This window comes from Mustela lutreola, chromosome 1 (genome assembly GCF_030435805.1).
Source record: "Mustela lutreola isolate mMusLut2 chromosome 1, mMusLut2.pri, whole genome shotgun sequence".
In the NCBI taxonomy this organism is placed as follows: Eukaryota; Metazoa; Chordata; class Mammalia; order Carnivora; family Mustelidae; genus Mustela; species Mustela lutreola.
Window position 1 is genome coordinate 260,994,053 of NC_081290.1, and position 14,545 is coordinate 261,008,597.

General features: G+C 44.3%; 1 protein-coding gene and 1 pseudogene across 9 annotated transcripts in view; one reads left to right on the plus strand and one right to left on the minus strand.

The window, feature by feature from the left end:
- The window catches only part of KIAA1549L (KIAA1549 like), a 261,414-nt gene that overhangs the window by 39,926 nt on the left and 206,943 nt on the right, over window positions 1-14,545 (plus strand). The gene's annotated exons all lie outside the window — the stretch shown is intronic.
- LOC131818841 (small ribosomal subunit protein uS3-like) lies at window positions 562-5,110 on the minus strand (annotated as a pseudogene).

Consider the following 14,545-nt stretch of genomic DNA (forward strand, 5'->3'; position numbering starts at 1 on the left):
ACATAATTTGTTGAATGGCTTTCTTTTTTCAACAGGAAGTCTTCTAAAGACAGCCGATCACAGTATTAAGCCTCCATGTAATAAACATGGAGCTGAGCCAATCCGTCCAAAACATTTGAGCCATCTCTTTATATCGTACACTCGAGCTTTTAGATGCATCAATTTTACAGTACATCATCTGACACTATTTGTGATAAATATTCCACAGCGATTAAATCATCATTTTAAGATCTTATGCACAAGAAAGAGCATCCACAAAGCTAAATCCCTACTCTTCGAGCTCACATGTTAAGAGTCCCGGTTTGTAGATCAGAAACCTCTTATTAATTTTGATTGAGCTGTTCCAAAGAGGTCATGCAGATTTTCGTAATACACTTTTATGTAAGAAATACCTTTTTTTTCCCCCCTGCCCTCTTAGTGAGAGACAGAGAGAGCGCGGATTGAACCGCCTGGTGGGGAAAACCAGGAAATGAACCCTGGAGTCAATGAGAAGTGTTGCCTTGATGGTCGTGGTTAATAAATATTTACAGCGAAGTCCTGAGCTGCAACTCTGCAGTTTTGTTAGCGTAAACGTTTCATGACCGCGGAATGCTTGATGAGCTCGTGGGGCAGGCGACCGCGCCGCGTCTGGAGCGGGAGGAAACGGCGCGTGCGCTCGCTCGCTCGCTGGGTAGGGATGCGCGTCTGCAGGCGGCGCGGTTTTAACTGAGTTAATGCAGTGGTCCCAGCTGGGATTTTGATTGCGCTCCACGGATGGAGCCCGTGGGAGGGTGACAAGGGATGACAGCCCTGCGGAATGACGGTTGATTTACAGCCTGACGTGAAGCTGAAGCTGATAGTTTATATTTTAAATAATGCATAGTTAGCTCTGCAAACCAATGAGCCAGAGCTGTCCTCCTGCCAGAGCCCCTCTGGAGGACGGTGGAGGTGCTTCGGCAGGCTCAGAAGCTCCCTGTGCTGGCATGTGGACCCCTCAAAGCCCCTCTTCTCAGGCAGGGGCCTGTGCCAATAGAAGTTTCGATTGGATGGCTGCCTAGGAGGAAAGGGAAGGTGCAGGAAGCTTTGGGGGAGAGTGGAGAGGGCTGCTGGAGCCCACCACGGGGGGCGGGGGTTTGGGGAGCAGATCGAAATGCATATGCCTAGGCCCTGACTCGGGTTTCTGGATTCTGAATCTTCGTGTTAACGGGAGCTCCAGGTGACTCGTCTGCACATCAGAGCTTGAGAAGTGCTCACGAGCCACTTCCATTTTAATACTTTTACAGACCCTTGATCAAGCATTGAATGTTAGTGACTTATAAAGCAGATTAGTAAGTCATTCCAAACATGCTGGTTTGCAGCTTGCACCCCACCCCCCACCATGTTTTAGAGAAGAAAGGATGGAATAACAATAATGTGAGGTTGGCCAGGAATGGAGTTAGTGGGAATTTTAGCACAGTTTTGGCCATGACACACCATTGCTGATATCAACTCAGAGTACAGATCTTCAGACTTGAGCAGCATCAGAATCACCTGAGGGCTTGTTAAAATGCCGTCATTGGAGTTTCCGATATAGTAGATTTTGAGATAGGGGCTGAGAATCCGTGTTTCTAGCAAGATCCCAGGTGATGCTGCCTCTGGTCTGGAGACCTCACTTTGACAAGTGTAATTCTGATCATGGCAACCACGGGGCGCTTGTTCTGGAGTCCAGCTTGGCTTTCTCTCCTGCTGGATCTCTCACCATACCTCTTCACTACTGTTCTCAGAGTGTCATCAACAATCCACCCATACCTGGGTTCTCTCACCATACCTCTTCACTACTGTTCTCAGAGTGTCATCAACAATCCACCCATACTCTGGGTTCCCAGAGTCCACTCTCTCGACCTTCTGAATCCCTCAGAGTGGGACACAGGATGGTTTGTGAGCATCCCAGGGTGACACTTAGATGCACTTACGATAAACAGCCATTGCCCAGTGGGCTCTACCCAAATGCATTACATTCTTCGTTGCTAGGGTGTTTTCTGCCCCTTCCTTGGCCCTTTGTCACTTTCCTTGGGCCACAGCCCCACGGGGAATGCCCTTCCACATAGGCTCACTTGCTAAAATTCCCTCATTCTTCCCATATATGTCCTTTGAACCCTGGCTGCAAGTGATCCCTGGACTCTTCTTGTCTTTTAAAATAAGCTCTTTAAAATGGGATCAGTCCTTATATCTCAATTGTAATTAATTTTTATTGATTTTAAATTAATTAAATTTTCATTCCTCCCCAAGCCCCCTTCTCTTTCTGAGTTGAACTTATAGTATATGGCACAGGTGGCCTATAGTGAGGTGCAGGTCAGTGGACATTGCCATGAAAAACAAGAAAAGGAATAAGAAAAGCTTATGACTTCTCAAAGTTGTTAAGTGTTATTAAAAAAACTTAATGGTACATGACACAAAACAGTGCTGCCCCTAATACTGTTAAGTAGGTGATTAGAGCCCCTATTGATTGTAGGCTCTTGGATGGCTGAGACTGTCTTATATTCATCATATTGGTCACTCACTACCTGGCTTATAGTGGATGTTCAATAAATATTAGTTGAGTGATGTAAATGTGATTTAATTATCTTTGGGTAAAGTTGAAACCATCCCTTTTCTGCTTTAGTCATTTATTACATGTGGAAATACACACCCTGCTTTGGATGCTGATGAGAAGGGCAAATAGAAGAGATTCAGCCAGGAAAGTGATGATCTTCATTCAGGCTTTAAATGCACACAACTCCCTAGAGCCAGCACTCTTTCTGCAGAATCCTGGATGTGTGTGGGACTCAGAATGGGGAGGGGAGGGAGATGGGACTGGGGGAAGGGCTGTCCTCTAGAACTCTCTGTCCTAAGGGCATGGGGAAATCCTAAGCTCCTCTAGCCCAGAGACATCGGGTCTCCTGTATTTTTGTATCCCAGGCACTTAGTATAGAAAGCAGTCTGGGAGTCCGTGCTTGCTGAATGAATGAAAGAGCGAGTTGATGAATGAATGAATGAATGATGAATGAATGAAATTGTGACTTTGAGTCCCTGTCCACGTATCAAATCTTTACCTCTTTATGTCTCATTTGCTTCATTTTTAGGGTAGGGGTTTTATGATATACTCTGACTTATCTCAAGGAATTTCTGAGAGCCCAAGATGATTTAATGAATCTGAAAGCACTATTTAAAGTGTTACATATGCTTTATTATTTAGATCATACGAGAACTTTTTCTGTGTTTCTTACAGACAGCTCTTCTTCTTGGTTCTGAAGGCCTATTTTAAAACTTTGTCAATTAGGGGACTCTTGGTTCTCTTGGTTGGCTCATTCTCTGCTGATTTGCTCTGGATGGAGAACAGACGAAATGCAGGTTTGGAAGTGTTTCTGAGTCACCGTGGTGTATGGAGGGATCTTCCTGCTAATACTTGATTCTCTGACAGCTGTATTTCACACTTTGTACTGTAGCTTTCTTTGAAGAAACTCCAGGCTTATAAGAATGATCTGTTGTGGCATTTCCTTTTGAGGCATAAACGTTGAAATGAGATAAATACACAGTCGACACATCTCAGTATTGTGAGGGTGGGAGGAAATCGGCATTTGGATTTGGATCACCTGTGTTCAAGTCCTGACTCTGCCCTTCATCTACAATTTGCACGATCTTGGGGATTTTTTTTTTCTTTTGTCATATTTTATAATGGAGAATTTTAAAAATACACAAAAGATCCAAAATAGTATAATGAAGCCCCCATTTACCCATCACTCAGCTTCAGTGACTATGACCTGATCTAGTTTGTTTCAATGGTAACAGCCTCTACGCTTGCCCAATATAGTTTTTAATAAAATGCAATATGTTATATTCTTTCATTCATAGATCTTCCAAGGTTTATTTATTTATTTTGAGAGAGGGAGCAAGTGCCTGCTTGAGTTGGGGGAGGGAGGGAGGGAGGGAGGGAAGAGAACCTCAAACAGGCTCCCTCTGAGCGTGGAGCCTGATTCAGTGCTCGATCTCATGACTCCGAGATCACGCCCTGAGCCAGATTCAAGAGTTAGATGCACAACCAACTGACCCACCCAGGCCCCCCTCATTCGTAGATATTTCAATATGAATCTCTAAAAGGATAAGGATTATTTATTTATTTATTTATTTAAAGTTGGCTCCATGCCCACCGTGGAGCCCAGTGCTGGGCTTGAACTCAAAATCCTGTCATGGAGACCTGAGCTGAAATCAAGAGTCAGACACTTAACCGACTGAGCCACCAAGGTAGCCTTTATTTTTTAATTTTTAAAATTTTAATTTTTTCTTTTGCAATGGTTTCATTAAAGATCATTATGGAGCAAATCCAGACTCGAGATCCAGCCGCCAAGGAGAGCCCATTATACCATGGGTACCTGCTGTGGCTGGGCAGCGGCTCTGGCTTACCACCCTTCTGTTCTGAGATGGGGGTGGTGGGCTCTGTCTCCTCCATAATGCTCACATGATCAGGACAGGGTCTCGTAGGGCCAGTCTTAGCACTTGGATCCCAGGGAAGCACAATCTTCATTTTGATGCCCAGCACACCCTGTCTGAGCAGCCCACAGCATACAGCAGTTCAACATAATAGTTCTCAGGGTCCCCACTGTGAATCAGCAAGTCATCCACAAACTTCATGAATTCAGCCCTCTGTCCTTGGAGTTTCCCAGACACCATGACCTCAGGGCCTTTGACCTTACTCTCCATGCTGAACTGCAGCCTCCCCACCCCCACCTCACAGCAGGGCCTCCCAGGAGCTGGTACCACAGAGGCTCGGCCTGGACCATAGCACACAGACCTCTTGTGGCCTCCTTTTCAGTGTGGAGCTCTGCAGTGCCCTTAAGGAAGCCAAACCTCTTCTGAACCACAGCAGTCGATTCTCAGATCCACTGGTCCTTCTCACCAAGAACGTTCTGTGTCCTGGTGGCCAATGTGATAATTTCTGTCTTAGTGTACCTTAAGGTCCAGCCAAGGTGATGATTTCTGACTTGGTTAGTATACCCTGGACCCCAACTCCAGAGTGAGCATCTTCAGCCATGTCCTGAGTGAGAAACTAATTCAGTTCAGCTCTGAAGGTGCCATCAGCAACAAACTTCCTCTTCTTGGAAATTTACACCGTCATCTTGCCACTGAAAGGAAACAGATAAAGACTTTAAAAACACAACTAAAATGTCGTTATCACTTTTGAACAAATTAATAATTCTTAATATCAATAGAATCCAATGTTATACATTTTCTATTATCTTTTACAGTTTGTTTGAAAAAGGATCCAGTAAGCCCCACATCTGCTATTTGTAAAAATTCCTTTTAAGTGTCTTTTAATCTATAGGTTCTCCATCATGTCTCTCTCTCTTTATTATATATAAAAGTGCAAGAGGAAAAAAGGCAAGTTGTTTGCTTATGGAATTTTTCAGTTTGGATTTTGCTGATTATATCTTTGTGGCATATTTTGTGTAAATTAGAGGCACGACCAGATTTAGGCCAGGGTTTTGGTTTTTGATCCTGAGCATGTTATTTGTTTTTTCTGATCTCTGTGAAATGGAGGTGCATACTACCCATCTCATAGCTGTTGTGAAATTAGAAAAGAGAATATCCAGGGCCAGACCATGTCCACACCTCGGGAAGAGTGGTTGTCATGATGATTGGGTTATACTCTCTGTTAGCATGTGGGGGCTGGGCCCCAGGAAGCTATTTTCCTGCCACACTGTTCAGACTTAATATTGCAGCAGGTGCTATGTCAGGAGCCTGAGCATCAGGTGGGCTGGGGGTCCCGCTCTACTGTATTCGCCTTGACCGGAGTCAAAGTACTTCAACTCTCCGAGCTTTCCTCCTTTCCTCAAATGCAGCTAATAACATGTGTCCTCGGAATTCTGAGAATAGAGGGGATGTATGTAAAGAAACTTGAGCGTAGTTGATGATCAAGGTTGATGATCTTTGTTGCTGATGTTGATGTTGATGATGATTTTGATGTTGATGATCTATTGTTATTCTCATGTGAGACTTGGGGACACTTAGGTTGTAAAGAGATTCTGGGTGTGGCTGGGGTGTAACTAAAACCCTTCTTTTTCTCTTTTAAGCATATCTGGGGATAAAATAACCTACAATATAATCAAGAGAAAGAAAGGAAAGGAAACCTTTTGGGTGCTAAGTACAATTACATTTACAATTACATTTACATTGGTGTACAGACACTGGAATGTGAATGGAAACATCTGCTTACTTCCACTCCGACCAGGAGAAAGGTTGAGATTCTATTTTCCACTGTTATCAAATATGATAGCGGTGCAAAACCGGGCAAATACCACCATCACCAAAAGATCGAGAGTGACAGCACCAGGAAGGAGAAGATGTATCAACTCTTTTGTGATGTGCCCCGTCTTTTGATGCCCTGAGAAGAGTGAAATATCCTCTATGGGGGATTCTTACTCAAAATGCCCAATCTCGCTCATAGTGAGGAAACATCAGACATACCCAGATCAAGGGACATTATGCAAGAGACCTGACCAGTTCTCTCAGCCAATGTCTCAGCTGTGAAAGGCAAAGACCAAGGACCCATCACAGGTTGGCAGGGGCTAACAAGCCTTGAGAACTAAATGCAGAGTGGGACCCAGGATTGGATGCCGCATGAGAAAAAGAACATCAGAGGCAAAGCTGGCAGCATTCACATAAGGTCTGTCAAGTCAAGTCATCAATATAATTTATCGGAGTTCTTTTCCTGGTTCCAGCAGTTGTATCATGATTATGTAAGATGTTAACTTCGAAGGAAGCTGACTGAAAGGGTACTGAACCCTCTGTACTGGTTTTGTGATGTTCTAGAAGTCTAGAATTCTTCCAGAAGTTAAAAACATGAGACCAGGGTGCATGGCAGCCTTTGTGAAGTGTACCATTTTCTAGCAAGCGGAGCATGCTTAGCATGCTTTTTTTTCTGCTCATTAACTTACGAACTAGAAACACCAAAGTACTCTTGAGCTAAAGCAGTCAAGATCTCTCTGGACTGGTGAAGTTCCTCACTGTAAATCGAAAGGGAGTTGTGTTAATTGTTCAAGGTTCCCCAGAGACCTTCCGAGCACACAGGTGTTCGGGGCCTCCGGGTGGATGGCGTTCTTTCTGGTGGCGTCATCTTTCATCCGGTTGATCTGGCAGATCTGACTGGCTAGTTACCTACTGACTGATAGTTACCTCCTTAGATTGGTGCCTGTTATATGCTTGAAACTTGAGCTGCTAAGTGCTTATCATCAGTCCTTATCACATCTTTGGAAGGCAGGTGATAGTTCCCCCATTTTATGATACGTCTCAGAGAGACTCATTTGCCCAAGGTCACTCTGCTGGAATGGGAATCTGACTCCAAAGCTCAGACTCTGACAGCCAAGCCATTCTGCTCTCCCTCCCAGGTGCCCTTCTGGCCAGTCTAATCATGCCTGCGAGCCCCTGCTGGGCCTCCGGACCTTACCCCCCCCCCCCCTTATCATTTATGCTTGCACTAGAAAGAAAAGAGGATTTAGGGGTACTGGTATTTTCCTATCCTCTGTTATATACTTTTATGTAGGCTCCTTGGGGGCTATTAATAAGCTTCTATGGTCAGGTATCTTTGGGGGAACTTAGGGATAAATACATCAAATATCTCTCTACCTTTCCCCAGGCAACTGAGTGCGTTTGGAGAAAACCACACAACCAGGCTGACTAGTTCAGTTTATTTCTATTATCTTTAAATGCATTGTTCAAGCCGCCCAGCAGTGCTGCCCAGTTGCCCTATCCGGGCACATACCCACGCTCTGGGATAACTGCTTGTCACCTTTTCCCCACTTATAATATCCCCACATCTCCTAAAGAAAGCCCTATTCCAACAGAGAATTTCCACAACCCCCCACGGCTGCCATGACCAAGCTGCCCGAATCCTGCCTCCTCTCCTGGCAAGGATGAAGCATCTTTGCCTCTTGTGCATGAGACAAAGATCCTCCTGCCAGCAGTTTCCCCTCCAGTCCCCTCTCTCCAGGTGTGGACGGGCATGCGCTCCATCTAGCACGTCAGAGAAGCCCTGCGTTGACCACACAGCCCTGAACCTCTTCCCCTTTCCAGCCAGCCTCCTTGGAAGAAACTTCTTTCAAACCATCTCCTGTTCCTTTCTTCCCTCCTTGCTCTTTTAAAAAATTAAGGTGAGATTCACTTAACATAAAACAAACCATTTTAATATTAAAACATACAGTTCTGTAGCATTTAGTACATTCATGGTGCCATGTAGCTTCACCTAGTTCCAAAGCCTTCCTGTCGTTCCCTAAGTGCCCCTACCCTTTGCTGGTTATGTGCTTCCCCTCTACTCTCCCCTCTCCCTCGCCTCCAGCAACCACCCGTCTGTTTTCTGTCTGGCGTTACCTGTTTCGCGTATTTTATAAAATGGGCTCATACAATATGGTGACCTTCTTTTGCTTACATAACGTTTTCAGTGTTCATGCATGTTGTGCCCATGTGCAGAATTTCTTTACCTTTTACTGCTTCATAAGATCCCGTTGTATGTATATGGCCCCTTTTGTTTATCTCTTCCTTCATGGACGGACACTTGGCTTGTTTCTACCATCTGGCTGTTGTGAATATGCTGCTGTGAACATTCACGTACATGCATTTGTTTGAGGATCTGTTTTCTGTGCTTCGGGGTGTATCCCTAGGAGTGGAATTGCTGGGGCATATGGTAGTTCTGTGTTTCAGTTTTTGAGTCGCTGCTGAATTTTTTGATGGTTTGGACCAAGTGGCTGGACCATTTTACATTACCGTCAGCAATGTACAAGCATTTCAGTTTCCTTACATCCTTATCAATATTGGATATTTCCTGGTTTTCTTCCCATAGCCACCCTAGTAGATATGAGGTGGTATCTCATGATGGTTTTTTTTCCTCATTGTGGTTTCAATTTGCATCTATCTAATGGCTAATGACATTGAACATCTTTTCATGTGCTTGTTGGCCATTTTCTGTATCTTTGGAGAAAAGTCTATTCAAGTCCTTTGCCCATTTTTTCCCCTGGGTTGTTTGTTGTTGTTTTTGAGTTTCCCATTCTCTCTTGAATCCACTTTAATCAGGCTTTTGTCCTTATCATCCCATAAAGTTATTCTTTTTTTAATAATTTTTTATTTTTATTAACATATAATGTGTTATTAGCCCCAGAGGTACAGGTCTGTGAATGGCCAGGTTCACACATTTCACAGCACTCACCATAGCGCATACCCTCCCCAATGTCCATAACCCCACCCCCCTCCCCCTACCCCCCTCCTTCTGGCAACCCTCAGTTTGTTTTGTGAGATCAAGAGTCTCTTATGATTTGTCTCCCTCCTGATCCCATCTTGTTTCATTTTTCCCTTCCCTACCCCCAAACCCCCCTTGTTGCCTCTCAAATTCCTCATTTCAGGGAGATCATATGATAATTGTCTTTCTTGGATTGACTTATTTTGCTCATCATAATACCCTTTAGTTCCATCCACGTTGTCGCAAATGGCAAGATTTCATTTCTTTTGATGGCTGCATAGTATTCCATTGTACATATATATATATATATATACCACATCTTCTTTATCCATTCATCTGTTGATGGACATCTAGGTTCTATAGTTTGGCTATTGTGGACATTGCTGCTATAAACATTCGGGTGCACGTGTCCCTTTGGATCATTACATTCCACAAAGTTATTCTTATCAAGGTCACCTATGGCCTCCCAGTTGATCAAACCCAGTGGTCCCTTCTCAGTCTTCATTTTATTGTCCTCACAGCAGCATTTAAGGGAGGACCACTTCTTCCTTCCTTAGGTGCTTTCTTCACTTGTCTTCCCAGACCCCATTCTTTCTTAGCTGTTTTCAGTGTTCTTTGCTGCTCCCTCCTCATCTTCATAAACTCTAAGTCTTAAATCTCCTTACAGCTCTGCTTTCACACCTATCTTTCTATCCCCACTTCCCTGGGTGACCCCATCCTTCCAGCTGTTCAGGCCAGAAATCTTGGGGTTGTCCTTGACTTCTCTTTGACCTCCTCCACCTGGCTCTACCTCCATAATATATCCAGACTCTGATCATGTTTCACAGTCTTCACTGTATTCCCCCGTTCCAAACCACCATCATTTTTCAGCCGGAATTTTGAAGTACCCTACAAACTGGTCTCCGTGTTTCTCTCCCTCCCTTTGCCGCCATCTAGACAGCATGAAACACAGCAGCCAGTGAGATCCTGTTAAATTGTGAGTTTGATCTCATGTTAGAGCTCTACTCGGAAGCCTCCAATTGCATCTTGTTTAACTCCAAGTTTGAGCCAAAATCTCTGTATGATGTAGCCCTGGCTTCCTCTTTCATCTTGTCTATCACTCCCCACCTTGCTCAATACCCCTCCAGCCAATGCTGGCATTTCTGCTGTGCCTCAAACCTGCTGCACAGCCTCCTGCCTCAAGGCCTTTGCACATACTGCTCTGTGGCTGGATTACTTGGTCTGGATTAGTCTTCCTCCTGAAAGCCACAGGGCTTTCTCCCTTCCTATCTTGACCCAAATGTCCTTTTGTTAGTGAAGTCTCTGTTGACCACCTTATATAAAATAGTAACGTCCTCTCCCCTGTTCTGATTTCCTTTCCTCTGCTTTATTTTTTCCCTAAGTACTTATTTATTGCCTGGTTTCTTTCCCCTATTAGAATATCAGCTTCCCAAAAGCAGGATTTTGTGGGGTTTTTTGTTTGTTTGTTTGTTTACTGCTTTAGTCCCATTGTTTACAACTATACCGGATATAAAAACAGGGATACTTGGGGTTTTCTACTTTGATATATGTAGATGTCCTTTATAAAGCTGTAAGTAGAGGGTATTTTTGCAATATTTCCTCACCCACTCTTTTTTTTTTTTTTTTTAAACCCATAGAGCCTATTTTTCACAAAGTATTTTTGGGAAATGCTGGAACAGACTTTTATTGTATTTTATTTGTAAGTCATATTTAGGGTGATGGGGGCGGTGAATGTTATGTAACCTGTCTCTTACCCTTGACTAATAAAGCATTTCAGCATGTAGGAAAAATGTACATCCGAAAGGCCTGAATTTATCCTGAGGGTATGCTTGGATAACTCATTAGGTAAGATCTGGCCAATTACTTCTTCTTTGATTTTGAAAGGTGGTTTTACATTTGAGTATTTCTGCACAGTTTTATGCTTATAAGCAAAGTGTGATGTAACTTTTTTTCCCTACAGATTTTATCATTTATTTATTTGACAGACAGAGATCATAAGTAGGCAGAGAGGCAGGCAGAGAGGGAGAGAGAGAAGGAAGCAGGCTTCCCGCTGAGCAGAGAGCCTGATGTGGGGCTCGATCTCAGGACCTGAGCCAAAGGCAGAGGCTTTAACCCACTGAGCCACCCAGACACCCAGTGTGGTGTAACTTTGAAGTAGTTTCTCCTAGAGCTGTTGCAACCATTGAGGCCTGCTCTTTCTCTGCTTTTGTCTCCATTCCCCAAATGGTCTGTGCTGTGCCCTTTGGGAGGTCAGCGTCCTGTAGGGTCAGCTTAGGTGGCCTCTGTCATGTTCTAGGACCAGACTTACTTTGGCTCTGTCAGAATCAGCTCTGAGAAGGCCAGGGTTCTTTCTGTTTGGTTTGCCATTGTAGACCCAAACACCCTGCGCCATGCTGCTCACAACAGAGGGGACCAATTAAGATCTGTTGAATGAACCTTTGAAGTAGCACCGGGGAACTCTCTTTCACTTGACCCTGCCTCATGGTGACTTGTAATTAGGACTGAGCTTCAATGATGTCTTTGAAAATAGGTGTGAATATGTTCTAAATGGAAATCAAAGTACTTTTCCTCTTGTTTCCATGATCTCAGCTCAGAAACAATAATATGGGCATTCTTGGAAAGAGTCTTCAATTAGTTCGACTAGTTTGTGGTTAGGTAGATTTCAACAAAGAAGATCCCATTTGGCCATTTAATTTGTAAGCCACTACATAACTCAGAACAAAGCAGCTTGTGTGATCAGCATTCTCAGAAGAAAGTTGCTCTGATGATCTGTGTGGCACCTTTTGATTTTGTAAAGATAGAAAGAATGATGTCAACCCACAATGCAAATGGCGGCTTGATATTTTATTTCCTAGAAATGGCCCCAAGAAGAACAGTGTTATTTCTGGAAACTGGAAAAGGAGAACGTTACTTGGAAAAGCCCAAGATTTGTGTATTTTGGCTTGCTTTCTTAGGCATAGAATGATGTTCCCTTTCCTTTTGGCTTTTCCAGGGCGCGCTCTGATTTGCATGGCAAGAGTTGTGCTGTGTCTGGTTAATTAACCCGGTGTGTGAGGGTCTGAGGCTTAGTGTCTTGACTTGCCCTAATTAAGTTCACAAGATTCAAGGCCACCTGAATAGGGATGGAATGGACATTTGCTTTTGGAATCGGCGGTAACATTTCTTTAGGTGAGGAAGCAAATGGGCATGAAATATAGACCCCGGCGTTAGGGTTGTTTTTGTTGTTGTTGTTTGTTTGTTTTGGTAGTGTTTTCATAGACGTCACCATAGTTACGGCATCTCTGTAAATCACACATCTATTCCAGAAAGGAGAATGAAGAAGCTTGTGGTTGCAGATGGAGTGGCCTAAATTTTTATCGCTCTGCAGCTTTTTAAAAACCGTTTTAGCTTTTACACATTTTATGGTTCTTTTAATTAGACTCATAGGATGGGGATGTTCAGTGTCTAGTGGTCAAATATGATATTTAGTGAGGTCCTATGATATGCTAGGTTTTGTCCAAAGAGTATTGTCTAATTTAATTTTAAAGTAATGTGGAGGTCTTGTAGTCTGGTCTCTACAGAGAGGCAGAACTACTAGGATGTGTATGTATGTATCTCCCCATTCCTATACTCACGCCTATCTAGATATTGATATAGATAATGATATCTAGAAACTATGTTAAGGAAATGGCTCAACTGCTTATGGAGGCTGAATGGTCCAGGATCAGCAAGCCAGAGACCCAGGAAAGCTGATGGTTTGGGTCCCATCTGAGTCTGAGTTAAAAGGCAGAAGACTAGTGTCCCTGCTCGAATGCAGTCAGACAGAGAGTGACTTCTTTCTTACGCAGACTGTTATTTTATTCAAGCCTACAACAGAGAGAATGAAGCCTCCCCACCTTGGGGAGGGCAATCTTCTTTATTCAGTCTGATGATTCGACTGTTAATCTCATCCAGGAACACTGTCATGGACACACCCAGAATAATGTCAAGTCCAATATCTGGGCATCTGTGGCCCAGGCAAGTTGACACAGTGAACTGTCACAGGATCATTGTGTTGATCTGTTGTAGAGATGAGGACACGGATGGAGAGGGGGGTTGGGTTCCTTGTCCAGCGGTACAACTGGTCATCATGGATGCAGAACCCAAATGGAGGCAGGCTGGCCGGCCCCCTGAATGCTCACTCCTAATTGGTACCTTTCAGGGGAGGCGACTGAGATGGGGGAGGACGGGCCAGAGAGGAGGGAAGTGGAGTCCAGTGTCGGGCCTTAGTGTCCAGCCAACCAGGTAGAGGCAGATCTGGGATGTAAGCCCTGGGGCTCCTGACACCTGGCCCACCTCCCTGGAGTCCTTCAGCTCCCCCTGGGTCATTGTCTGTGCCTTGGACATTTCACTGACGAAAGGAAAGAAGTTCACTTTCAGTTCCGCACCTGAATTGTTGACTCAGGCACTCTGTGCAGTAATCCTAGCTGTCTCACCTTGTCAGCATTGTCACTTGTGTCCGTTGTATGCCAGTACCAGAAGCTTCTCTGAGGAGTGGGCCTGCTTGCATGAGGATAGTGATTGTTTTACTAACACTACCTTCCCTCGAGAAAGCACTTCAACCTTCTTAGAACACTCTCATATATGCATAGTATTTAAAAAATGGATTAGCTTGACTAAGTGGATTTACACAGGGGTGATGGTCTTTAATGGATGTGAATGGAAAAAAAGGCTTTTACCTCCTCTTAGCCAAGATTAAAAAAGAATAAATGAGGGGCGCCTGGGTGGCTCAGTAGGTTAAAGCCACTGCCTTCCGCTCAGGTCAGGATCCCAGGGTCCTGGGATTGAGCCTCACATCAGGCTCTCTGCTCAGCAGGGAGCCTGTTTCCCTCTCTCTCTCTCTCTGCCTATTTGAGATCTCTGCCTGTCAAATAAATGAATAAAATCTTAAAAAAAAAAAAAGAATAAATGAGTTAAGAGATGATGGAAGAGAAGATGGTATGTACTGAAGCAGCATGATCAGGGGGGTGCAGGCGGAAGGAGACTGAGGGGCCCTGGACCAGGAGGTCGGGAGTCAGAGCAGCTGTCGGCGTTGAAGCCAGACAGTTCTGGGTTTGAATTGTGACTGCTAATTACTAAAGAGGTACATTGCGGCTCCTCTCTGACCCTTTCCTCCTTTGTAAAATGGGAATTATACTTTGTGCCTCATAGGGTGGTCATAAGTATGAGAAGTGCTTGTGCATGCGTGCTCCATAGTAAGCCCCTGATAAAGAGGGATGCCTACAAATCCCCCCGCCCCCCACCTCCTGCAGTAAAGCCTGCCTTTACTGGGCTTGAGCTGCTTGTTTTTAACAACTGTCACCCTGC